Source organism: Martes martes, assembly GCF_963455335.1.
Source record: "Martes martes genome assembly, chromosome: 4".
NCBI classification, from domain to species: Eukaryota; Metazoa; Chordata; class Mammalia; order Carnivora; family Mustelidae; genus Martes; species Martes martes.
The window spans coordinates 26,792,146-26,818,455 of NC_137891.1; positions in this window are offsets into that span (position 1 = coordinate 26,792,146).

Here is a 26,310-nt window from a genome sequence, read left to right on the forward strand (position 1 = left end):
CAGGGAATCTGCTGGAAATTCTCTCTCCCTCTCCCCCTCAAAATAAATAAATCTTTAAAAAAAAAAAACAAAATGGAGGCAAATAAATGTGTAGAGCTTTTATATACGATTTTCAGCTTAAAATGAACTGTTATGTCTTATTTAAGCCTTATGAAAATTACAGAGCAAAACCTATAGTAGTTACACAACACACACACACAAAAAGCATACCACTATAAAAAAAAATCACTTTGCATTGACAGAAAAAGGTACAAAGGAACTGCAGGACAATCTGAAAACAATTAAATTGGTATAAGTCTTTATCCATCAAAAATTACTCCAAATGTAAGTGGATTAAATTATCCAGTGAAAAGACAGAGAATGGCTAAATAAATTAAAAAAAAAAAAAGCCAACGGTATGCTGCCTATAAGGAACTCATTTCAAGGACACTCAGTGAAAATGAAAGAATAATGAAAGATATTCCCTTCAAATAAAAGAGCGAGAGTAGTTATATTTAAATCAGAGAATGTAGACTGAATCAAAACCTATAACAAGAAATAAAGGAGGCCATTATATGAGGACAATGGGGTCGATTCATTAAGAGAATATAACCATTATAAATATGTATATATGCCCAAATTGGAACATCTAAATATAGTAAGCAATTAACAGATCCAAAGACAGAAATAGATAGCAAGAGACTTCAACATGCCACTTTCAACATTGCAGAGACGATGTAGAGATGAAATCAGTAAAGAAATAATGGAATTAAACTATATATTAGACCAAATGGAGCTGACAGACATATATAGAATATCCAATAGCAGCAAAATACTTATTTTTGTCATGTGTACAGAAAATGTTCTCCAGGAGAGATCATATGTTATCACAAAAACAAGTCTTACCAAATTTAAAGTTGAAATCATATCAAGTGTCTTATTTGACCACAGTGGTATAAAATGAGAAATCTCAGTAACATTAGAAAAGCTGGAAAATTAAATATGTGGAAATTAAAGCCATTTCTAAATAACCAATGAATCAAAGAGTAAATCAAAAGAGAAATCTAAAATACATCTTAACACAAAGAAATAGACACACAACCTAATAAAACCTATGGGATGAACCAAGGACAGTTTTAAGTGGAAAATCCACAGTAATAAATACTTACATTAGCATAGAATTGTTGAATCATTATGCTGTACTCTGAAATTAATATCACACTGCATGTTGGTTATATATTAAAAAAAAATCACAAATGATCTAACTTTACATATAAGGAACTCTAAGAAGGTGAACAAACTAATCCAAATTTAAGAATAAGGAAGGGAAAAAAAATAAGGAAGGCAATAAAGACTAGAGCATAAATAAGAGATAAGAAAGACAACAGAAAAGGTCAATGAAACTAAAAGTAGGTTTTTTTATTTTTTTGAAAAATAAAATTGACAAACCCGCAGCTAGATGAAGGAAAAGTAGTGAAGAGTCCAATAAAATCAGAAATGAGGGGTGCCTGGATGGCTCTGTTCATTGAGCATTTGATTCGTGATTTGGGCTCAGGTCATGATCTCAGGGTCCTGAGACTGAGCCCTGTGTTGGGCTTTGCACTCTGCACAGAGTCAGCTTGTCCCTCTCCCTCCTCCTTGGCCCTCCCCCTACTTACTTGCTCTTTCTCTAAAACAAATCTTAAAAATAATTAGAAATGAAAGAGAAGACATTACAACAGATAGCACAGAAATACAAATAGTCTCAAAAGACTATGAATATCTATATGCCAAAAAATTTGATAACATGGAACCCAGAACAAGATGGCTTTACTGGTGAATTCTAGCAACATTTTTAAGGAAGAATTAATACCAATCTTTAGAAAACTGTCTCAAAAAGTTGACAAGAACATACTCTTCTAAATTGATTTATAAGGCTAGTATTGCCCTCATATAAAAGCCAGTAAAAGACAGTTTAAGAAAATTACAGACCAATATTCCTAATTATCTTAGGTATAAATATATTCAACAAAATACTAGCCAACTGAATCCTAGAGCACATTACAAGGATCATGTGCCATGATCAAATGGGATTTATCACTAGGATAAAAGGATGATTCAATATACACAAAACAGCAAATGTGATATGCCCTATTAACTTAATGCAGAAAAATCTTATCACTTCAATAGATGCAAAATAAGCATTTGACAAAATTCAACATTCTTTCATGATAAAACTTCACAACATATGATGTATAGAAAGCATGTATCACAACATGCTAAAGGCCATACATAACAAGTCCATAGCTAAAAGATTTTCCTTAAAGATCAGGAACAAGACAAGGATGCTCACTTACACCATTTTTATTAAACATAGTTTTAGAAGTTCTAGCCAGAGCTATGAGGCAGAAAAAGAAGAAAGTGGCATCCAAGCCAGAGAGAAAATGATCGGTTTATAAATGACATGATTTATGAGATTATATATATATATATATATGTTTATATATATATATAAAACCTTACAGACTCCACCAAAAACTGTTAAACAAATTCTGTAAGGTTTCAGGATACAAAAATCAATATACCAAAATAAGCTGTATTCTATACAATAACAGTGAGCTATCTGAAAGAGGAATCAAGAGAACCATTCAATAGCATCAAGAACAATAGAAAATTTAGGAATTAATTAAGCAAGGAGGTTAAATATATGTGCATTGAAAACAATATTTTGATAAAAAAAATTGAGGACACAAGTAAATGGAAAGATATCCCATGCCTTAGACTGGAAGAAATATTTTTAAAGTCTTTATGACACAAAGTGATCTATATATTTAATGCAAACCCTATTAAAATTCCAGTGGCATTTTTCACAGAAATAGAAAAACATCCCAAATAGCCAAAGTGATGTTGAGAAAGAAAAGCAAAGCTAGAGACACTATGCTAACTGATTTCCAACTACATTGCAAAACTACTGTAATCAGAATATTATAAAACTGTTCTGGCACAAAAAAAGGCACAGAGACCAAGGACAGAATAGACAGACAAGAAATAAACCCACACATATACACTCAACTAGTCTGACAGGGTGCCAAGAGCCCGTAATGAAGAAGGGATAGTCTCTTCAATAAATACTGTTGGGAATCTGGATATACATGAAAAAAAAATTAAGCTGGAGCCCTATCTTACATTATTCCCAACAACAAACACCAATTGTGAAATGGATTAAAGACTTACATGTAAGACCTGAAACTATAAAACTTTTAAAAGAAGACCTATGTAAAAACTCCCTAACATTGGTCTGGATGATGCCTTTTTAAAATATGTTGCCAAAAAATGCAGGGAACAAAAGCAAACATAAATAAATGGGACTATCTCAAGCTAAAGCTTCTGCACAGCAAAGAAAACCATCAACAAAATAAAAAGCGAACCTATGGAATGGGAGAAAATATTTGCAAACCATATATCTGATAAAGGGTTCATAACCAAAATCTCTAAGAAACTCATATAACTCAACAGAAAAAATGATTTTAAAATAGGCAAAGGACATACAAATGGCCAATAAAAAAAGGGTCTATGAGTAGATGCTCAACACCTCTATCAAGGAAATAAAAATCAAAGAAGTACCGTTTCATATTAGGATAGGTATTATCAAAAAGTCAAAAGATTAGCAAGTGTTAGTGAGAATGTTGAGAAAATGTAAACTTTGTACACTGTAAGAATGTAAATTGATAACAGTCATTAAAAAGAGTATGGAGATTTCTTGGAAAAAAAAAATAGAACTACCATATGATCCAGTAGGGTCACTTCTGGTTATGTATCCAAATGAAATAAAATCAGTATCTCCAAGAGATAGCTGTACTTCCATGGTTACTACAGTATTATTCACAACAGTCAGAATATGGAAACAATCTGTCCATTGATGGATGAATGGATGAAGAAAATGTAGTAAATACATTTAACAATGTATTATGCAGCCATATAAAGAAGGAAATCTTGCCACTTGTGACAACATAGATGAAACTGTAGGACATTATACCAAATGATATAAGTCAGACAGAATAAGAAATACTGTATGATTTCACATACATGTAGAATCTAAAAAAGCTGGTGGTTACCAGAAATTAGGGTGGGAGGGGTAAATGAGATGTTCAAATGGTACAAACTACCAATTAAAAGAGGATAACTTCTGGAAATTTAAAGTACAACATGCAGATTATAGTTAACAATACTGTATTGTATCCTTGAAAGGTCCCTAGTGAGTAGGGCTTAAATGTTTTCACTATAGCAACAACAAAAATCATAATTATGTGAGTTAAAGGCTATATTAACTAACCTTATTGTGGTAGACATTCCTCAAATATCCCTATACCAAATCATCACTTTGTATAGCCTTATACTTTCACAAGGCTATGTATAAACAGTTGTATATGTAATTAAAATGTAATGTGTATACTATAATATAATCATATCTCAATAAAGCTGGAAAAGAATAATTGATGCAAAGGAAAAAAGTCCCATGAAGGATGAAAAAATTTTATCTCTATCTTCAGCATTTAAAAATGTTTTTTAATGGTTTCTTTGTCCTAAAATTCACATACTAAAATTCTTAATGGTTTGTTATTGTAGCCATTGTCAAAATACCTATTTTTTTTAAAACTTAAGCTGAGGTATGAGTAGGGAGAAGGACTCAAAGAACAATCTTTCGCTAAGTATCTGTTCTAATAATAATAATTAACAAGTATTAAATGTTATTTGCAATGTTCCAGGGACACTGAATGGATGGTTTTATTTAATATTCACAATATTCTTATCCTTTTGCCATCAGTGAATCTGAGACTTTAGAGATTAAGTAATTTACCAGATTGGTTAAAGGTTAATCGATCTAAATTCAAAGTCACACTCCAATACCCATTTTTTAAAACATATTTAGTATATCTTAATTATGTATCAAAATCTCTGCCAGGCATCTCATGTACATTAAATTAATCCCTACTATAATAAACCTCTATAATAAATACTTTTGAAAAATCATTTTTACAGATGAAGAACTTGTCATTCAGATGGATCATGCATCCAGGAACCAATGGAGTTGAAATTCACAGCTGTAGTTTATTGTTATACACTACAATTCACATTCTTCAAAAGTAAAAGGGAAAAACTCATAAAAATCATCACATTGGTCCAGATTTGATGATGTAATTGTTTCCCTTTCCTAATTATGTCTATGCTATTGTGATATTACGCACCAAAAGAAAAACTCATTTAAATTCCGACAGTTTTGATTCACTTCCCATATTATAGGCATCATGCTGATTTTTAGGATTTATACATATACCTACATTTAATGATACTCAAAATATTAATAGAGGGTTTTAAATCAGTTGTATTTGGCAGGCTAGCAAAATCACAACTGAAACATAGAAGACAGCTATATAACACAGACGAAGTGTTAAAATCAAGAAAAGATTTCTAAAGAGATGGGTCAGAGGAGATTTTTGAAGGATAGAGAGAAATATGCTAGATGAAGTAAAAGAACATTTCAGGTTCATGTAAGATGGACAGAAGAGGCATCTGGCAAATGATGGGGGTGAGAAATAATGGCAAGATGACCCAGAATTTTTAGTACCAGGCTAAGAACCTTAAACTAGGAACTATAACAAATATTCAGCCACAACAAGTTTTGCAGCAGAGAGTTACATGATCAAATGTGTTTTAAATAGATCACTTTCACTGCAAGGTAGAGAACAGACTGAAACAAACAGTCTGGGTCAATAATTCATGCAAGAATGAGGTCGTAGGCACATAATTGCAGGGAGGATGGAGCAAATGGGATAGATTTGTGGACAACTTTGTGATGGAGATTTCATCTAATTTGAAATTAAGGGAAAGAGATCAAAATGATATAATTCATTTTTTTATGGAAAAAGGAGAGGGAGCTTTCACTAAAAATATATATACCATAAGAGACTGTGGACTCTGAAAAACAAACTGAGGGTTTCAGAGGGTAGGGGGGTGAGGGCTTGGGTGAGCCTGGTGGTGGGTATTAAGGAGGGAACATAATGCATGGAGCACTGGGTGTGGTACATAAACAATGAATTTTGGAACACACACAAAAAAATTAATTTTTAAAAGGTGTATTAATTAGGATTACACAACCTTATGATATATAATTATTTGAACATTAAAAAATCCCATTTCATGAATGTGATCCTTTATGGGATTACAAATACATGTAAAAAAGAAAGCATGATTCATTTAACTACTTTTTTGAAGATCACTCTAACTTTTTTCTGAATGAACTGAGTTATCAAAAATCACATTTTACAGAGGTATTACTAATAGGTCTAAAACATGTCCTTGCTGTCAGAGTCCTTATAATTTTGTCTTTAGTCTGAACCTAGTATTACAACATTTATGCTATGAAATGTCTTAATTTGCCTTGGCAATATTCATTAATTAAATTTTGACAGGGACACGTAACTACCTATTAACCCCAAATTAAATCTGAAAATTCTATACCATACAATGGACTATAATTTCTATAATCTCAACCCCATTGGTTCATAGGTGCATAACCTCTTTGATCTCTTTGAAATATATTTGTGATGTTTATCTGGGCAATATTCATTAAGATAATTTCATAGCATTCAGATTATAATGCTAGGCTCAGACCAAAAACAAAATTATAAGAACTCTAATAACACCGTTATCTATAGCTCTAGTGAAAAGAATAAAAATCTGATTTAAATAATGTATAATGCCATATGGAAATCTTCTGCACTACTGTCATTTGGAGAAATTTTGTATATAAAAGAATAAATTTTTAATTGCATTTAGAATTCTATGTAGCTATGTTGTCTAATGCTATGTAGCTATGTTGTCTAATGCTTATTTTTATGTCATTAAATATTTAATTTTCACATAATACAAATTTTCCTCATAAACTCCATAGTACCATACTCAACAAGAGTTCTTTTTTGAAATATAAATTTGTCATACCTGTCTATCATAAATTTTCTGTTTTGATGACAGGTTTTTGAATGTTAATTTGCCATTGTAATTTCTTATATAAAATATTTGAAAAATTGTTGTGGGTTCTGTTATTGGATTTTGCTATTGTGTTTAGTTTATTTCCTTGGTAAAAAGTTCTTAAGCATTATTTTTAGAGTAATAAATGACAAATAATGAAAATATTATGATAAATGAAAATAATAAAAAATTGGGACCCCAGATTTTAATACTTTACTGATTTTTTCCCACTGGGAGGTGGGTTTTTTAAAACATATGTGTATCACATTTTTCTATATTCCTAATGATAAATTTAGAAAAGATAACTCATAGAATCATTATGCTATATTTGCATTAAACTTTACTTGAGCATTCATTAAAAGTATTCTTGCTCATATATACCCTAATGTATGTTTCAACTTAGAATAGAGGTTTACATTTAAATAGAGAAAAGCAGAACCATTTACATAAATGGAAAAAGAATGGAGGCACATGATAATAGGCAATCATGGGGGAATAGGCAAATGTCATTAAGGCATAAAATTCCACGTGTATGAGAGAAAACACTGTGTAGCACCAACCAAAATTGGTCTGTCAATAAAATTAGGTCAGAGAATTTTTTAGACCTTACATTTAAGGGTTTGAAACCACAAGATCATAGAATTCAGTTTTAGGGGTGATTTTTCTTTCTCCTAAAAAGTGTTCTTATCTATGAATTTCTTCAAGTTTTTAGAAAGAGCAGTTTATCACATAACAGTATCAAAGAAGAACTTAAAGTATAAATGTTACTCACTGGGATGAGTTATTCATAAAACTCTTTTCAAAACTAATTTTTTTCCCTACACTTAACCAAAGTTGCTGTAAAACAACAGTAGAAAGCCATAAAAATTATGCAACTAGGATTATGTACTATAAAAATTATGTGATTGGGGAAAAGGATAGTTAGAGAAGAAAAATCATAGAATAATCGTATAATCAAATCATATTCTTCATGCCCTTTTAATATAATGTGTTGTTTTCCCTTACTGCCTGAGCAAGTCTCTTGAACTCCCAGATGAAAAAGTAAGCAATGTGAATGGGATTTATAACTTCCAGGAAATTGCTTGATTATATCAATAAAAGAAAGAAACTCTAGATATTTACAGCCTAGAAATCCAGTTTTCCGGAGTGTCCCTGAATAGGTCTTCCAATATGAGACACTATCTAATAGTGAATATAGCCACAGAAACAGCTAGGCTGAAGATCTTAGGGTAAGAAACACATTTGTTATTAATTGAAAGGTAAGTTCACCCTGGGGAAAAAAATAAAAAAAGTCACATAAGGACATTGAAGACATAGAACTGATTGTCCAGACTTTACTACATCTAAAACAACACTGAAATGGGTCCGTTTTGTTTGTTTGTTTTTGGGTTGTAGTATGTTAAGTGCTTTTAGAACAGCAAAGTAGAAATTACTCTTGAGAACGTCTAAATTAAAAAATATAACTGGTTACCAAAATTTAACTACTTATTCAAACTGAAGAAGTTTTATGGACTAAGCAAGTTATATGTTAATATTAATAGAAAGGACAACAGATTGGGATCATGAATTCCCACAGTATTAACTTAGAGATCCTCAGATGGTTCCTGATCTTAGCTAGGCAAATCAGTGGAATAAGCCTAAGGCAGAATTGAGCCTGGAAAGAAGAGGTCAAATAATAATAATAACTAGGCAAAAATCAGCATCTGATAGAATATCAATCTAGACCAATTTTGAATTGTTTTCTCTCTAGGAAGTGTGTGTTACCATGTGTTCATTAATTAAATATTGATTGAATAACTACCATGGCCACATTATGCTAGGCACTGAGGTGATGTCAACACAACAGTTTCTGAATTTAAGATCATTCTTTCAAAGTCAAAATGCATATGCAATAAATGACAAAATGGAAAAGCTTCATTAATTATGCAAAAATCAATTTCCTCAGTTTAACCCTGGGTGATTGAAGGTCGGTAATAAAAAATAAATTATTTAAAAAAATGTTTAAGTATACTAAAATTAAATTGAGAAAAAAACTAGTGTCTACATAAGAAAAGCAAAATAAACTTATTTCTTGCTAAGTAAGTTAATTTCATACATTAGGACATATGAGGGTTATTCATTTATATTTGACAACTAGACACCCCAGGTATTATTTTATTAAACATTGATAATATATCTATAATGTCTTAAACTGTGCCTTGTTTATGAAGAAATGAAATTTATTCTTTCTGGAATTTATCCTACTCTAAATGTTTAAGATTTATAACCATTTTATAATTAAAAACTTGAAATGAAACATATACTGCTTTTAATTATTGTATTAGGTACTAAGCAAACATTAAAAAGCCCATCAATTTCTTTTTTAATCTCATCAATTTCATAACAAAATTAGTCAAAAGAGAAAATATAGCTTTCTCTAGTCAGTAATTTGACAGTTTATGTCAAAAGTTGATAAACAAAAAGACGGGATCATGTCTCAATTATTGTCAGATTTTCATAGGAATATCATATACACATCTTTAAAAGTCAACTATATTAACCAGACAGGTCGAAAATCTTGTCCTCTAATGCCCTTTCTAGCCACCAATATAAAAACAAACATGGTCACATACATAAATCAGTATACCAAAGTAAAGGAAGCAATTACACAAAAGAAACATAATTATTCTTGGTGCTGAGGACCCAGAGATATCCAATATGTCCTCCTGAAGAAGATACTCTTATGAAATTCACCTTTAAAAAAATCTGATATGACAAATAAAATGATTTAACTAGTAAACAATATTTTGCTAAGAATATAAGGGAACCAACAAGCCAAGCATAAAGATAACAGAACATTATAAATGTATGATAATAGAATGCCAAATTAACATTTACAAATGACAGTGAAAAAGTTGTATATTTAATATAACAGTTGCATACCTAAGTGATTTTAGTGAAAATAAGAAAATATGTTATTTTCTTATTTTCACATATATGAAAATATATGTGAAATGATCATATATCACATGACCTATGAAATGACTAATATGGGTAAAATTTTGATATATGAAATGATTACATATATGTGATCATACATGTAAAATTTTCAATTTCAAAATTTCAAATTTCAATTTTTCAAAATTTCAATCAATATAGGTAATGAAATTTCAAAAATGTAAATTTCAAAATTTCAATCAATATGGGTAAAATTTTGATATAAACAAAATAAATTCATGAAGAATATGTAAATCCAATAGAAATTTAAGAAGATTGATACAACCCAAATTATAGAAAGATATATATGAATAGAAAATAAAAGATAATTATTTTGGAGTTGGGGGAATCATAGGATGCACAGAAGATTGCTGTGTAATAATCAAGTCAAATCTAGAATATAATTATATTTTGCATTATTTGAAAATAACATGAAAAAGTTTACTTAAAAAACAAATTTCTTAAATTTATAAATACACACTATGTTCTAAAAGGAGTTTATGGTTGAACAGTACATACAAAACATATATATAACCATTAGACTAAAGTCTTTACTAATATCAAAAACAGCTTGAGAGAGATTTGGGAGATAAAGCCATGATTATAAACAATAATGCCCATACATAAAAATGCAAATATACTACATAGGCTAATTTGCATACTGAATTTTAATTAAAACAAAATATATTTTGGTGGTTGCCTTTGCTTCTAGGATGGGCTCTAGGCAAACTTGTCATATATATATTTTTTAAGATTTTATTTATTTGAGAGAGAGTGAGGGAGAGCATGAGTGCGGGTTAAGACCAGAGGGAGAAGCAGACTCCCCACTGAGCAGGGAGCCAGACTTGGGGCTCAATCCTGGGACTCTGGGATCATGACCTAAGCTAAAGGTAGACACTTAACTGAGCTACCCAGGTGCCCCAAAACTTGTTATATTAAACAGAAATCTTTCCTTTTGCTATTCTCTCTATGCCCCATTTCTTTAGAGGTATTTAAACCAGCCTCATCACAATTTCTCAAGAACTTTACCATAATATTATTCTATATCTTCTCTCTTCTCATTAATTAATGCTGTCTTGGTAATACTGCCTAAGGGCTATATCCTTAAAATATCTATTCGCTGCAGTTAAGAAAATTTAATATGAACCTACTGGATGTTTCCTATTATGCTAATTATTATATGTTACATTACATCTCTCTGAAGGTGAAAATACCATGAGTGCATAAAAGTGCTACAGCTCAATTTTTATGGAATTTTAAGAGATGGTAGTACAAATGACAGTATCTTATTTCAGAATTTAATGTTTATTTAGCATTTCTGTGTTTCCATTATTGGCAAAGAATTTAATTTGCAATATCTCATTTAATACTACTAACGGTCTTATATACCAAGTACAACAGTTATCCAGAATTTGTACTGAGAATTGTGTTTAGAAATGTAATTTGTTGTAGTGATCCAAAGGGGCATGTGCATCCAAATGTTTATAGCAGCAATGTCCACAATATCCAAACTATGGAAAGAACCTAGATGTCCATCAACAGACGAATGGATAAAGAAGATGTGGCATATATATATATATATATATATATATATAATGGAATACTATGCAGCCATCAAAAGAAATGAAATCTTGCCATTTGCGACGACGTGGATGGAACTAGAGGGTATTATGCTTAGCGAAATAAATCAATCAGAGAAAGACAACTATCGTATGATCTCCCTGATATGAGGAAGTCGAGAAGCAATGTGGGGGGTTTGGGGGGGTAGGAAAAGAATAAATGAAAGAAGATGGGATAGGGAGGGGGACAAACCACAAGAGGCTCTTAATGTCACAAAACAAACTGAGGGTTATCAGGGGGAGGGGGGTGGGGATAGGGTGGGAGGGTTATGGACATTGGGGAGGGTATGTGCTATGGTGAGTGCTACGAAGTGTGTAAACCTGGCAATTCACAGACCTGTACCCCTGGGGCTAATAATACATTATACGTTAATTTAAAAAAAATGTAATTTGTCCAGGGTATTGGGTTGTAAAGCTGAAATGCACACCCTGAGCTTAGAGGTTTGAAAGTTTACTAAAACTACATGCCTCCAAGCTGAGATAAATATGATATAGGAGATCATAAAAAGCCCAGAAACACCAGATATAAATTCCTAGAATGCTCTTAAATATTGTCTTTAAAATCCCAACATTTGGCGCATTATCTAACATATTCTTTATTTTTATTAACCCAAAATGTAGGTGGTCAGTAAAGACTTTTAAGCTTAAATAAAATAATTCACATACCAAGTAGTTTGAAAAATTAACATGGATAATATGGACCTCAAACTTCGGAAAAAAAGAAACCAACAACAAAAACTGTTATGTTAGTTCAAAAATGTACTCACACATTTCAAAATGAGACTAGAGAACAGCTCTAGAATAACCTGGAAAGTGGGACAACAGTCAGGTCTCCAAGTTTCTCATCTTTTCTGTCCCTCTCTTTATCTTTTCTTTGAAGAACTGTGAAAATACTAAGGATTAGCCCTTGGAAACCAAAGATAAAGAGTTGAAGAGAAAAACCTTGTAGATTTAATCCCTGATAATTAAGAACCTAGAATTTGAAACTTAAGAGGAAAAAAAAAAGCTATGAAAAGAAAAAAAAAAAATCTGGCTCCCACTTAGGATGTAGACGGCTGGAAGGAGTGCCAAACTCACTTTAATAACAAGATGGATAATATACAAAAAGCATGCATTTTATTGAACCCATCAAAGAGTTGAAGCCACAGGGCAAACAATTAGGCGGCTACTGAAGGAAAGACCTGTCCCTCCAAAGAGACTCAGGATACAAGTACTGGCTCATCAGAGAAAGAGCATGGGGGGAAGAAACACATGACATTAAGACAAATTTAGATAACATATTTAATGAATTACTAAAGGCTGAGTGGAAATATAAAATCCTGAGAACCCTGATACAAGGCAAGTTCAAACATGTCTTCAACAAGAGCTTGCAAGAAAGTCTAGGACAGAACAGGAGATCAGAAAAAGCCTCTGTAGGTGAGGCTGTCTTGGAGGAGAAAAGCAGCTGCCAATAGAAAAGAGGAACAAAGTCTCACTCAGACACTTCTCTAAGGAATGAAGGCATTCAACCACCAGAGGAATGGCAACCACCCTTATGACCCTCCAGGACACAGGTGAGGACCAACCGAAGCTAAAAGAAGGACGCAAGAAAAGCCTTCACCCCCAGAGAAGGGATGTTAAAAAAGTCGTCCTGGGTTCAGATCCTGCTTCAGTATTATTAGAGATCTCTTAGCAATGGACAGGAGGACGTACCACGGAGAAAATGCAATTCCTGAGACACAGTGACGCAGAGCCCATTAGAAAAAGAACAAAAGGGAACTCCTCCCCTCTTCCCTACAGAAAAGAGGTGAGCAAGAACTGAGTCTCATGTGCAAAAACTGTTCCTAACTGAAGAAGGGGCAAAAATATGAAGCGAGAGTCTCTGGGGAAAGGGATACAGGTGAGGCTTAAAGCTGAAGATGGAGCACGAACACTGAGAAAAATCCTTCGGCAAACTTGCTCCGTCTGAAGGAAAGGTAATTCTAGAGGAATTTAAAGCTGGCAGTGTGAAGAAGGTAACCATGGTGATAACTACTCAAACAGCTCAACTACCCCCCAGTACATTAATGACTTAGCAGAGTAAGAGGCATACCTATTTACACACTGTTTACCTTAGTCACCACTATCCTAAACATGTCGTCCAGCTTTCGGTGAAAAGAGACACCAAAAAATCAACTGCTTTTTTTTCGCTTTTTTTTTTTTTTAAGATTAATTTATTTATTTGGGGGGGGGAGGGGCAAAGGGAGAGAGAGAATCTCTAGCAGGCTCATCCTGAGCAAAGAGCCCCACGTGCAGTTCGATCCCATGACCCTGAGATCCTGACCTGAGCTGAAAATCCAGAGTTGGTGCATAACCGACTGAGCCATCCAGGTACCCCTCAACTGCTTTCCAACCAAAATATAATTAATAGAACCAGACTCAGATGATTCAGGTATTGGAACTCGCAGGCAGATACTTTGATCTTGTTTTTCTTTCTTATTTTTCCAGGCAAAAAAACTTTAAATGATTATGATTTCTATGTTAAAGGGTCTAATAGAGCAAGTGGACAGTTTGCCTAATCAGCAGAAAGATGAAGATTACAAGAAGAATCAAATAGAAATGCAAAAAATAAAAAACACTGCACCTGAAATGAATGTTTTTTACAAGTTCAACAGTAGACTTGACAGAGCCAAGAAAAGAACCAGTGAACTTGGAATTGATAGACATTACCCAAACTGAAAAGCATCCAGGAGTTGTATACAATATTAAACACTATGAAATATGAACAATTAGAAGTTCAGAAACAGAAGAAATGGAAACTGTGCAAAAAAAGTATTTGAGGATATAACAGCCAAGAATATTCCAAAAATTAGGAAAGACATCAAACTATATATTCAGGTCCATGAAATTCAATGAAAAAAAACAAAACAAAACCCATAGCATGGTTGTAATACACACCTATTAGAAAAGCAAACACAACAAACCTGGCTGTGTCAAGTGTTAGGAGGTACACACAGCAATGCCTGCGCCCTCAAACACTAAAGTGAGAATGCGAAATAACATTAGCAACAACTTTAGGAAACTGTTTTGACACTTACCATATAGTATATTAATCTCACACTTAAGAGTTTGCCCAAGGGAACTGTTTTTAAACTTCTGTTTCTAAAAACATGTAAGCAAATATTCATAGCAGCATTATTCAGAGTTGTGCCTACCCGCAAACAAAATATCCTTCAACTGGTGAAGAAAATGAATAAATGATGTTAAACTCGTGCTATAAAATACTGTCCAATAATTAAAGATGCTGATAATTCTCACATCTATTATACAAAATTAAAGAAGTCAGACTCAAAAGATTAGATACTACATGGTTCTATTTGTGTGACATTCTGTAAAAGGAAAATCTATAAGAACAGAGAGCCAATATGTTAGGGGCCATATAGGAGGAGAGGGTTTGACTATAAAGGGGTATAATTTGGCGAGGGTAATGGGAATCTTCTATATTTTGACTATGGCAGCAGTTAGAAAACTGTGTATTTGTCAAAATGCTTAGAACGATATATTAGAACTGTGAATTTTACTGTATGTAAATTAGGCCTCAGTAAATAGGAGTTCAAAGACAAAATCATGGGACCTTTATGGTTCGTAGCATTTGTGGATCTTTGTCTCAGAATCTTAGGTGGGTACTATCCAGTTCAGAAAGCCTACTACTTGATCTGATTTTCTTTCCTTTATGATGATGTCTGCTTCTAAGAATCCTGAGAAAACTTCAGTTTTAGATCCCCAAAGAGTAAATTATTCAGGTTGTAAAAACATGATGTATTGACCGACTGTGGAAATATGGATCCAGGGATCTATGCCTTGCTTCTTAACTGCTTTGTCAGTATTTAATAGTACTTGATAAGCTCCTTTCCACCAAGGTTCAAACCAGTTGGTATTGTTTCCAGTAAAGCAGGTCTCTTGACTTAAGCTCATGCAGAGATTTCTGTGGTTTATTTATGGGAAAAGACACTTGTACCTATTGGGTATATCTGGTATATACCAACTTGGATATGCTACATTAAACCTTTACAGTAATTAGTCACATCAATCTGTAAAAGAACAGAGTCAAGACAGACACATAGGCCATCTGTTGACCAGCTCATACGGAAATAGGCTATAAATTCCTTTTGGAGTTCACCTATGACTATAAGAATTATTAACAAAACTTTTGACAATGGCAATTGACATTCCTTAGTTTGTACAAATCTCAGTTTTAATATGCCATTCATTCATTCAGTTTATCTGAGAACTAGAATGGTAAGAACACAGAAGCTTGTAGGAGATAGAGTTTTCCATTAATCACTTTTGCATTTAATGGGTTAGGGGGTTTGCTTTTAGCTAAAATGAAAACAGCTGCCTTTTGACAGAGTATAGCTTCTAGCCACGGGGGTGGGGGGTGGGAGAGAGGTGCGGGGTGAGGTGGGAAACAGTAAGATATCAACAAACAATAGAAGGAAGCAATTGTATAGAAACTGCAAATGGATGGACAGTGAGACATTGATTATTGGGTATTGCTAGTGTTACACTTCAGCCACTGTTACAAAGTAGACAGGACATGGGCTAGAAAAATTCTCAACAAATTTTAGTGAAAAGCAGCATAAGCCAAGGGCACACAATGAGAAATAAAACTTGAGTGTTAAGGATAAAAGTCCAGGATGCCTGGGTGGCTCAGTTGGTTAAGCGACTGCTTTCAGCTCAGGTCATGATCCCCGAGTGCAGGATCTAGTCCCGTATCAGGCTCCCGGCTCCACAGGGAGTCTGCTTCTCCCTCTGACCTTGTTCCCTCTCATGCTCTCTCTCACTCTCTCTAAAATAAATAAATAAAGTCTTAATAAAAAAAGAATAAAAGTCCAGACTTTTGCATAGTGAGGGAAACTATCAATAAAATGAAAAGGCAACTTACTGAATGGGAGAAGATAATCCCAAATGATACATCTCATAAGGGATTAATATCCAAAATATAGAAAGAACTTATATAACTCAACACCAAAAAAAAAAAAATTAAAAAATGGGCAGAGGACCTAAATAGACAATTTTCCAAAGATATACAGGGAGCAAATAGGCACATGAAAGATGTTTTACATCACTAATCATCAGGAAAATGTAAATCAAAATCACAATGAGATATCACCTTACACCTGTCAGAATGACTAAAATGAGAAAGACAAGAAATAACAAATGTTGGCAAGGATGTAGAGAAAAAAAGGAACTCACATGCAGTATTAGGAGTGTAAAATGTTTCAGCCAATTTGGAAAACAGAGTGGAGTTTCCTCAAAAATTTAAAAATAGAAATACCATTCGATTCTGTAATTCCACTACTGGGTATTCACCCAAAGAAAACAAAAACACTAATTCAAAAAGATACATACATCCTTATGTTTATTGCAACATTATTCAAAATAGCCAAGATATGTAAGCAACCTAAGTGTCCACTGACAAATGAATGGATAAATAAGATATGGTATATAAACACAATGGAGTATTAGTCATAAAATGGATGATATCTTGCCATTTGCGACAACACAGATAGACCTAGAAGGTATTATGCTAAATAAAATAAGTCAGACAAAGACAAATACTGTATTATTTCACTTATATGTGGAATCTAGATGACAAATGTATAAATAAACAAAAAGCAGAAATAGACCCATTAATTCAGAGAACAAACTAATGGTTGCCAGAGGGCACGGGGTTGGGGAGATGGACAAATTGGGTAAAGGGGAGTGGGAGATACAGGCTTTTGGTTATGGAATAAATAAGTCATTGGATAAAATGTACAGCAAAAGGAATATAGTCAACAGTATTTAATAGTGTTGTATGACAACAGATGGTAGCTACACTTGTGGTGAGCATACATAGCATAATGCAGGGACTTGTCAAGTCACTATGTCCTCTACCTGAAACTAATATAACACTGCATGTCAACTGTACTTCAGATTAAAAAAAATAATAGAGGTCCAGCCCTACTAATTATCTGTTTAGTGCACGTGATAAGGGAATTTGAACCCAAACAGTGATTAGTAAGAACGTTACTGAAGTTTCACTCTAGCACCGATTCTCAACTAAGGTGGCAGGGGCAAGTGTAATGAAAAATGTTGAAATGGGTAAAACCATGTTTTTGGCTATTACCATGAAGGAAAGAGATCAAATGGCATTTACTGACTTGAAGCCAGTGACGCTAGCTGTTTAGCAGTGCACAGGACAGAGTTACACAATAAAAAAATCAGCCAACATGCCATTGTTGACCTTCTGATAAATACCGAAGGAGTGAATAAATACCTTGTATATCATCTTAGGAACCATCTACAGAACCACAATTAAAGAAGGGACACTGCGGAAGATGTTGGAGAAGGGAACTTTTCTCCAGATCTAAAAATCACAACTTAGAGCACAATTTCTATTTTTCTCACTTGAAATGTCTCTCCTGGCTGCTTCAGAAGCAAAACTCATTTAAACATTGTGAAGTAAATAGGCTCAGCCTTCATTGCTAGAATAACAGTGAATATGCTTAAGAGTAACAGTTTTAATTGATACGACTTTTAGAGAAATCAAAGCATGTCTGTGTGTAGGGTGTGTTGAGTGCTTTGGAGGAAGATTTATATTTGTAATTATATTTTCCTTTGCCTAACCTTAAAGCTCTTTTGCAGATGCTAGCACACACAGACTAATAAAAAGATGTATTCCAGGAATACTTAGGAGTTAATGAAAGTGAGTATGCTACTACACATTCTCCATGAATAAAGCCCTGGGAAATCCATAAATACCTGATATTTTATCTGTAACCTTATTTAGTATTTAGTCTTTTACTATACTTAACAGCAGGTCACAAAATCTTTTTTTGTAAATAAAAAATATCGATATTTTATAAAGGCTCAAATATATGTTTAAATCCCACCATTTAATGATACAAGTTTATAGAATCTTTGAATTTATGGTCACTGGTCACCATACATATATTAATATAACTAAAAAATAAAAGTACCTAAAAAGGATATGAAATTCCAGAATTGGCAAGTCTATAGCAACAAAAAATGTACCGGTTTTGTCTGGGACTGGAAGTTGGATGGGCAAAGGATGGGGAGAGAATGAATGCTTATGGGTTTCTTTTTAGGGTGAAAATGTCCTAAAATTGTGGTCATGGTTGTGAACATATTAAAAACGACTGAACTTATACTTTAAATGGGTGAAATTTATATTGTATGAAGTATATCTCAATAAAGTTTTAAAAAGCATAAAAGGAGAATTGATTAAATGCTGAACATTGGCATCCAGCGGAGTGATGGGGCCATGGCCCAAGTGTGGTACAGCTCTAATGTCCTTTTTATCCCTGCTGCTTAGTGGGGATGGGCGGTACACTTTCACAGCTTTGTGAGGAGCTTTCAGAACCCCCAGTTGAAATGGTGTGCAGCTCAGGAGGGCCACACTCCTCAACAGGATGTGGGTCTCCTTGGATTCCCTCCCTCAAACCCAAGGATACCGTCCTGGTTGACTACTGAGCCCTGAAATGAAAGTGAGGCGGGCCTAACACCTCCAAGGTCCCTTTTCCTCCTGTTCCTGCCCTGTCCTGGCTTTGGCCCTTTCATCCCCACTGGGAGACCTCATGGTGGTCCCATCTTCAGACCGGGGGACAGGAAGGACTACTTCGTGGTCAAATGGCCTGGTCTCACTCCACTTCCTCTCTATCCTATAGGCCTTTAGTCTTGACCTCTAAAGGCTCAATAGCAGAAAGGTTTTTATAATTTTGAATTTTTGAAGCTTTAAAACAAATGAATGTTTTAGCTCAATTTTTAAAAAGGGGATCATCCATATAGTGGAGATAAACAAAAAGATACTGCAAACAAAAATCTTCATACTTTCCTATTAACTTTTTACAGTGAAATTACATATACTTAAATTCTAAGTTTACATAAAAATCATTTTAAGTATATGAATGTGAAACCTGTGAAGTGTATAGTTTTCATGTAAAAAAGGGAAAGTTTTTATTTTGTTATAAGCTAGACAAAATAAACCTAAAGGTTATCATGTACAAAAGATATTTTGGGGAAAAAAAAGAGTATTTGATATATGGATATAAAAATGAATTAAAAGAGCCTGGCATATGGTCAATCTTTGATAAAGGAGGAAAAGAGTATCTTTTCAATAAACAGTGCTGGGTAAACAGGACAGCTACATATAAAAGAATGAAACTGGAATACTTTCTAACACCATACACAAGAATAAACTCAAAATGAATTAAATACCTAAATGTGAGACCTGAAACCATATAAGTCCTTAAAGAGAGCACAGGCAATTCTCTGACATTGGCCATAGCAAAATTTTTCTAGAATGTCTCCTAAGTCAAGGGAAATAAAAGTTAAAAAAAAAAAAAGGTTACTGTGACTATATCAAAATAAAACGTTTTTGCATGACAAAGTAAACAACAGAACAAAAAGACAATCTACTGAGTGGGAGAAGATATTTACAAATGATATAGCCAATAAAAGGTTAATCTCTAAAATATATAATGAACTTTATATATATATAAAACTCATCACCAAAAATCCCAAACAATCTGATTAAAAAATAGGCAGAGGACCCTGAACAGACATTTTTCCAAGATACATACAGATGGCAAACAGACACATGAAAAGATGTTCAACATCACTAAGCATCAAGGAAATTCAAATCAAAACTACATTGGATATCACGCCACACCTGTTGGAATGGTTAAAATAAAAAACACAAGAAACAACAAGTATCGGTGAAGATCCTGTAGAGAAAAAGAAACCCTCATGCACTGTTGACAGGAATATAAATAGATACTGTAGGAAACAGTTTGGAGGTTCCTCAAAAAACTACAACTAAAAATATATGTTCCCATAATCCCACTATTGAGTATTTACTAAGGGAAAACAGAAACACTAATTTAAAAAGATATATGCACCCCTATGTTCATTGTAGTATTGTTTACAGGCCAAGATATGGAAGCAACCGAAAGTGTCCACTGAGAGATGAATGGATAAAGAAAATGTATACAGAGACACACAGAGGAATATTATACAACCATATAAAAGGATGAGATTGTGTCATCTGAGACAACATGGATGGACCTGTATAGTGTTAAGTTAAAAAAAAAGTCAGAAAGAGAAAGACAAATGCCTTATGATTCTACTCATAAGTGGAATCCAAAGAAGAAAGAAGGAAGAGGAAGAAAGGAAGGAAGGAAAGAAAGAAAGAATGAATGAATGAATCAGAACTATAAAACAGGATTGATGTTTCCCAGAAGGGAAGGGGCAGGGGTTTGGATAAAATGCATAAAGGGTAGAGGGAGATATAGACCCCCACTTTATTCCCATGCATAAGTCATGGGAATACAAAGCAGGATATAAGGAATACAGTCAGTGATATTGTATTAACAATGTAATGGGGTAAAAATTGTGGCTACACTTGTGAACACAGCATTAAAAAACTTGTCAAATCACTAAGTTGTACATGTGAAGCTAATATAACAGCATGTATCAACTATATTCAATCTTAGAAAATAAAAAAAATCATGTCTAAATAAATTAATGAAAAAAAAAGTCTGGTAATGAAACAAGGAAAAAAAAAAAAAAAGAATAAAGAGTCCAGAAAGTACAGAGAAAAAGAGAAAGAAGTCCTCTTACAGATTGATTAAAGGGTTTAATTATAATAAAGTGCAACTGAACTAGAAAAGTACACAAAACTATATAAACTCAGATGAAGAACAAGACAAAATATTAAATAATTATGAAAGGTATAAAATGTATGAAATAGAAAAAGTTTACCCAAGAAAGGATCAAGTTCTTAAGTCAATGAACATAAAAAGACTCAAGCTTCAATATATTAAACAATTCTGAATTTCTATATGATGACATAGAGGAATTTGAAATAAACGGGTAATAATTTGGAAAAAACATTACCACTATATTACAAAAATGAGGGGATAAAGGAGGGATAGCTGCATAAATTCACTAAGTATTTTCATTTCTTTAAAAGGTACACTCATTATCTTTACTTACTTTCTGTGTATATAAATAGATTCTTAGAAATTTATAGTTTTGAGTTCATTTTTTAAATTTTATTTATTCATTTGTGTGTTTGTGTGTGTGTGAGAGAGAGAGAGAGAGCGTGTGCTCACAAACAGAGGGAAAGGCAGGCAGAGGGAGAAGCAGGCTCCCTCCTGAGCAGGGAGCCTGATGTAGGACTGGATCCCAGGACTTTGGGATCATGACCTGAGCCAAAGGCAGACACTTAAATGACTGAACCACCCAGGCATCCTGAGTTTATTTTTTTAATATCTGCTTATGTAAAAAAAGTTAGCCCCAAGGCAGACAGAAATTTTACCTAAAATTTTTAATCCTTATGTTCTTAAGAAAGGTAATTTGATAGATAATTGAGGTAGGAGGGGTCATAGGCTAAAAAATGAAAATACACTAATATATATATAAAACATTGATCTGCAATCAGTTCAATAGGATAGTTCAATATAGGACAACTGGATGTAATGTTGTTTATTGTTCTAGTATGTTTTAAGATTTATAATACCCAGTGTGAGTGAGGATGTCAGGAGACTTCTATTCTCATACCCCATTAGAGTATAATTTGGAGGATGCTATTTGGAAAATGATGTCAGATTCTGTCAGAATTAAAAGCTGTACTGATTTTCTTCCAGCTCTTCTACTTTTAGGAATGTGTCCAATAGAAATAGTTGTTGCAGATACCTGGGTAGCTCCGTGAGGTAAGCATCTGCCTTCAGCTCAAGTCCTGGTCCCAGGGTGCTGGGATCCAGCCCTGCATCAGGCTCCCTGCTCAGTGGAGAGCCTGCTTCTCCCTCTCCCTCTGCTGCTCCCCTCCTGCTTGTGCCCTCACTAGCTCTGTCAAATAAATAAAGTCTTAAAAAAAAAAAAAAAGACAAAGAAAAAGAAATAGTTGTTGCTAAAAAATAAAAAAAAAAAAGAAAGAAAAGAGAAGAAAAAAGGAAAGAAAAGAAACATTTGTTGCTCATACTAACAGAAAAAAGTATATCCGAGATAAGTGTACTTTCAGGAAGAATGATTTATTACATACTAATTTCTGCCATTTACTAGCTATGTAAACTTGAGCAAGGACTTACCCTGTAAGTTTTTTTTTCTTTTCTGAAAGATGAGTTAATATAAATATTAATGAGAGGAAGCTCTCATATGTTGATATTAATATTAAATGAGTTAATATATGTAAAACATTTCACACTTATTAGTGTTTTGCAAATACTATGTAGAGCTAAGCCCGCTTTACCCATAAACATATGGACAATGTGGAGGGAATGTTAGAGCAACATGATGGAGGGAAACTGGTCACGAAAGAGCTAATGTACCAGAGGTGACCATGTGCCTTGACCCTCAGTATATTTTGGGATCTTCTCATTACAGAAGTGTAGCTTTTCCTTTAGTAAAATTACTATTCCATTTTCATGTTTGTTTATATATGTATGTTTTGTCAGTCAGTGGATAAAATTTTAAAAATCAAACAAACTGTAGCTTCTTCTCAGCAGGAAAACAGTGCTATGGATGAAAGTGAACTTGAATTTTTAACTCTGTGCATTTTAAGTTCTTTATTTTTTTCAATAAAGACCTTTTTAAATAATATAAAAACAGTGGAAAGGATAATATAGAATAACATACTAATTTTACAATTATCCAGAATTTTATAGAACACATCTAATTTTTATATGAACCATGTAAGTTATAGGCAATGTGTGTGTTTGTTTGTTTTTAACTAATGAGGATGTGGAGAATCAGAGATTAAACTATTTAAAATTATTCTGAGAATATATGTTTGCACTGAGACATAACCCTGGGTCACAGAATTTAGACCTCATCTTCTTTTACTATGTACTAAATTTAAATTTCCTTTCAATTAACTACGTGTTCTTAATTTGGTGTTAAATGTCATTTATGAGGGTCTGTACCTAGTCTCATTTTGTGATAATGTCTTCATTTTCATTATCTAGTAATTTATTAGGACATCTTTGTTCAATTTTCATTTCATACTTGGCACTGTCCTACATCCTAAGAATTCAGACCTAAGTATTAATACAGTGCTACTTCTCAAGAGGCTGGGCCTCTGACAGCTCAATAAAATATCAGTCCTAAATTGATAAATACAATGTTACATATGTCTCTACTAACATTATTATGATTCCAAATGATCCAAGTTTCAAAATTCCTTAAAAAAAATAAAACAACATAAGATTGAATTGGTAAAAGGAAGAAATGGCATCAATAAGCCTAAACTAAAGAAAATTGCTTAAAACATTTTGAAAACACACATTTCTTTTCCCCTACCGTTGAAGCATTCTGCTAATGCTGGACCTTTCTGGAGAACCAACAAATGACATTAGTGCTTCATTTAAAAATCAATATCCATGTTCACTTTATGAATTCCAATGGTTTTTAGGTACGGGTCTCTCAAAAACTCATTCCTTAGATGTGCTCCTGAAGATAGTGCTGACAGATGGAACTGAGCTATCAACACCTACCGACAACAATGTCTGATCTTATTTTAAGTATTAGTTTATGCCTGATATTTTTATGGGACTATCATTCGTATTTCCTTAGTAGGAGTAAAAAGAAATAATGTCTAATGAAGTAAATAGCATAGATAAATGTTTAAAACTGCTGAGAAGACTTGGACAGGAGTACTTTTTGTACAAATTAATTGATTTTTTTTTAAACTTTACACTTTTGTGGATGTATGTGAAGAAATAGGATATAAATTGATTCTTAGAAATATATATTAATTTGTTTAGTGCTTGCTGTGTACAAAGTGCCTTATGAAAGGTTAATTCCTGGAAGTGAGAAAGAAATAAAACACTCTTTTCTCTTTCATAGGGACTTGGACTGGGAGAGAATTATGTATCCTCAAATTATACAAAAAAAAGAGAAAGCAGAGAACAAAAAAGTGGTATGTGTTAACCAGAAATTGTTTTGCTATTTCTGATTTTCATTTAGTTCATTCCATACCAGCCACTGTTGTAAAAGTAAGTATTAGCTCATTGCATTTGGAACTATTAAGAAAGTTATTAACATTCTATGACATAACATGGGGAAGTATATTTGAAGCTTTTTAAAATTTGCAGTTTTGGGCCAACATCAGAAGAGTTTACATTTCTCATACTCATCTAAAATCTAAAGAAGGCTTGTATGCTTCCACGAGAATCATATTATTAAGTTCAGGAAATGATTTCTCCTCAAAGTCACAGCAGTACAATTAGATGAAATGCATTGGAACGAGTTCTGAGACCTCTCAGCCTCACTAGTAATCCAATCACCAAACAGTATGCAAATGACCTAACAGGAATACAATCAGAACTACAAGAGCAACTAATTTCCATTTCTATTACTGCTTAATGAGACTGTGCTGTAATTTTAAGGCAGTGGAAACCTCCAGTAAGGGTGTTTTTGTTTTGTTTTGTTTTTTCCTTCTTCTTCTTCATTTATTTTTGCTTTATTGCAACGACTTCCACCAATCAGACCTGGTGAGAAATTATTGCCTTATCTGATTCCACGACTACAAAATGTTCCTAAAATAAATTTTTCTCCTTATGAATGTGTTTTGAAGTTTGCTAACATAAGAATTAAAAGTCAATGTAGCCATAACAATCTTGATTTTCTTCACTGTACTTGTAAGCGTGATATTTCATCATCTACACTCTATAAGACCTTCTTGTTCTGTACCCTATTACTTAGCCTGTCAACCATTTTAATATTAAAATACCTTCCAGAGGAAGGTAATGCCTACTTCTTAGGCATTGAAATTCACTGTGTAGAAAAGTTGTTTCCATAGTTAAGGCTAGTACAGGGCACAATTATGAAAATCACTGAACATCTGAAATGAAAGGACATTTAGAAATTATTATCCACTCACTATATTTCTCCTTCATTATACAAATAAGATGTTAAAAGTTTAAAATTATCTACCCAATGGTTCAGAGAGCTGCTGATGGAGCTACCTATCAGGTCTCCTGAGTTGGAGTTAATTAGGTTTGCATTTCTGTTTTCTTCTCTAACTTCATTCTTTCTTTCCTTGCGTTATGACCCCATAGTATTAATAGTTACTAGACTTAAATATTTAATCTCTATGAACTTATGCTATATGAATTGTGCTTAGTGCTTTTTTCTATTTTTAATCTTTAAAACAGCCAGTGGAATAGGTACAGTTATTTACCCCTTTTTATAGATAATACAGTCTGGAAAGTTTAAGTGACTTTCCTAAAGTTGTGCAGTAAGAGATGTTATCAAGAAAATAAACACATATCTGTATGACTCAAGGCCAAAGGTTTTAAGCACAACTGGAAATTACTCCAGTAATATTCTGTGTTCTTACATTTCTCTATCTCCTGGATCCAGATATTTCACTTTCCTGTAAGGTTCACCCAAAACTAACTTTCAAAAGTACTCTTATTAACTAATTCACCCTAAGGAATGATGAATCATGGTAACAATGTATTGTCTTTCTGGGGATATTTGATTTTTATCAAAGGGACAATGTTATAAGCCAAAAATTTAAAATTGTAGTGTTAGAATTCACCCTTCAGTGACTGGTTATTAAAAAAAAAAAAAAAAAGACTCAGGGTCAAGAGAATCTTTGTTGTGTCCTTGATTTATTGCCTCTTATGGAGTATGATAAACAGAGACTAAGTTTTAGAAATATAGTTTATTTCTAACTCTGACTTCAAACTCATTTATT